At 40.2% G+C, this 2,616-nt stretch overlaps 1 pseudogene across 1 annotated transcript; it reads right to left on the reverse strand.

Annotated features, from left to right (window-relative positions):
• Positions 1-449: 449 nt before the first annotated feature.
• LOC308422825 (stress-induced-phosphoprotein 1-like) lies at positions 450-1,947 on the reverse strand (annotated as a pseudogene). Its single transcript has one exon. The product of its transcript is annotated as a stress-induced-phosphoprotein 1-like (transcript).
• Positions 1,948-2,616: the final 669 nt, after the last annotated feature.

The raw sequence follows: 2,616 nt of genomic DNA on the forward strand, positions 1-2,616 counted from the left end.
TTCATTTCATTAATTTTATTTTGTCTGGATTTAATGTTATTTCTTAGAAGTCTCTTCTTTTATAATAAAGGAAAGAAAGAGAGTGAATGCTGTAGGGATGAGTGGTGGGAACTGGGAGGAGTGGAGGGAGGAAAAATGATCATCAGGGCATATTTATGAAAAAATTGATTTTTCATACAAAATAAATATTTCTTACATTAAAGCTAATCAAACTAGGTTTTTTAGCTTATTTTCATGATTTGCAACCCTAATCCTAAAGAGTTAATAATGCATTCATAATTGTCATAACATACCAGAATGTTGAAGAGAATATATCCACTTCAGTTACAGTACCTTGAACTATATGTGCCAAAATAGTAAAGCTAACAAATAGATCTGTGAAGTCCAAGGTAATTTCCATATCTTAACTAATCATATTCTAACAACGGAGTCTTTGTAAGATACAGATTTTACTCTAAAGTGAATGAGAGGTTCCTTATCCTCATGGCTGGGTCACTCATCTGCGGCACCTCAGGGACAGCCACAGCCACTGCTTCTCATCTTCAGGGCAATCATGTCAGGTGTCCTGTGCCATCATTGTGCCATCATACAGCATTGGTAGCCATGGCTGCTTCCTTACAGCTGGAGTCCTTCATGGCTTCCAGAGCAGCTGCTCTCCATGTATCACACTTGGTGAAGGCTGACTCTAGCTGGGTGCACTCTTCACAGTCCCCCAGGAGCTTGGTGTAGCAGGCATCTGGGTTACTGTACAGTTTGGAATCTCTTGGCTTCCCTTTAATGGCTCCATATCTTGCTTCATGACCGACAGTCCCCTACCAGGAAGCATTCATTGCCTTTATTCTTTTCTCCCGAAGCGAAGTCAGCGTTGATATAAGCCAGTTGCTCTTTGCCTTCAGAATTTTCCCTGCCTGCCGGCACTTTTTGAGCACATCTTGGGTTGATGCTTTGCCAGAGACTTGTAGAAATTGATATCATCCATGCACCTTTCTTTGAAATAGAAATTACCAATTCAGGCATACGCTTTGGCGATCTGCCTATCTGCCTGTAGTCCTCTCTGTTCTCTCTGCCAACTTCCATGGCCTTCTCATGGAGTTCCCAGCATTCGTTGTAGTCGCCTTTCTCAAAGTGCACAGCTGCCTGATTAGTTATGTAAGTTGTATTGCTAGGGTCCAGCTCCTTGACCCTGTCAGGATGCTTCAGAGCCTTCTCAAAATCTTCTCTTTGTAGACATCATTCCCACTCCTTTTCTTTCAGTGCCTGTTTAATATTCTTTGGAATATCTTCTTCCCTTAGTACTGTATGGCCTCCCAGGTGTTACTTCCTCTTCCTCTTCCACCATACTGTAGAGATCACCCCAAGAAAGACACTAAGAGTAGTCATGACCCGGAGATTTTGTATTTTATACCCCAGATCTGAAGTCTTGTTCTATAGCTACTCTATGAGTTTTCTGTTGGGGTTACTGAGCAGCGTCCTTGTCCTGAGATCATTCTCCAACTTCTGGTACAGATTAAGCAAGCTGAAAAAAATCATGAATTTCCTCTCTGCCAACCTGGCCTCCATGTTCTGCAAACCCTCTTTAAGCTGCAGATTATTGGCTTCATGTTTTAATCCTTCTTTGTAGGTTTGTTTGGCTTCTTCAAACCTGTTTAGGTTCTCAAGGGCTATTCTTTTCCTTGAATAGCCCTTACCCCAGTCAGGATTCAGGTCAATGGTCTTGCAGCCATCCTCATAGGGCTTCCGGTAGTCCCCTTTCTTGGCATAGGCTGCAGAGAAATTGCTATAGAGCACATGGTTCAGCGGATCTAGTTTACTTGTCTCAGAATAGCACTGAAAAATATCATAAATGGTTCTGGAATTTAGAGCCTTATTGCCCTTCTCTTTCAGCTCACTTACGAGCTCTGTAGCCTGGCTTGCAACTCTGTTGAATTGAATTTGTCCACTCCGCATACCCCTATATCGCTTTTCATTGACACAAACAAGCCTTACTGAGTATTTTCTCCTTGGCTTCACTACATGTAAAAGAATGCTTAGTTCTACAACTACTCTGAACTTTTGTTTCATATGTACCCCATACTTATATAAGCTACCAATTAAAATAATCAGTATTAAAATATGTCTTAAAGAAAATTATGTCTCTTGGGAGGGAAATAAACCCTAGAAGAACCGCATATTAACAAAACTCAAAAATCATGAATGAGTAACTTCCATTTGAATGATGGTCAAAGTAGTCCACGTCAGTCCACAGAAAATAAAAATTATTGATGTAGCCCTTGTTTGGCTCTTAGGGATCAAGGAATGGCCCTATTGCCTGAAGTCCCAACACATGGTACACAGTTCTTATATTTAAGCACTATATACACCAAAAACTTTTTGTCAGTCCCTTAGGGAAGGAAACAATCGATAGTTTTACCGAGAAGCAAACACCTATATGTCACAACAATGGCCATCATGATAAGATACCCTGAAGGTTCATTAAATGGCATTTATATTTTTGGGGTAAACAGCAGGTGTTTAATTTTACTTAAGGCTCAATAAACAGTATGTGTTTTATTTTAGTTTTTTTTTTTTTGCTTGTGCCTAAATTAGTGCCATCACATGCCAATATCTTGAAGTTAT

This window comes from Micromys minutus (genome assembly GCF_963924665.1).
Source record: "Micromys minutus genome assembly, chromosome: 7".
NCBI classification, from domain to species: Eukaryota; Metazoa; Chordata; class Mammalia; order Rodentia; family Muridae; genus Micromys; species Micromys minutus.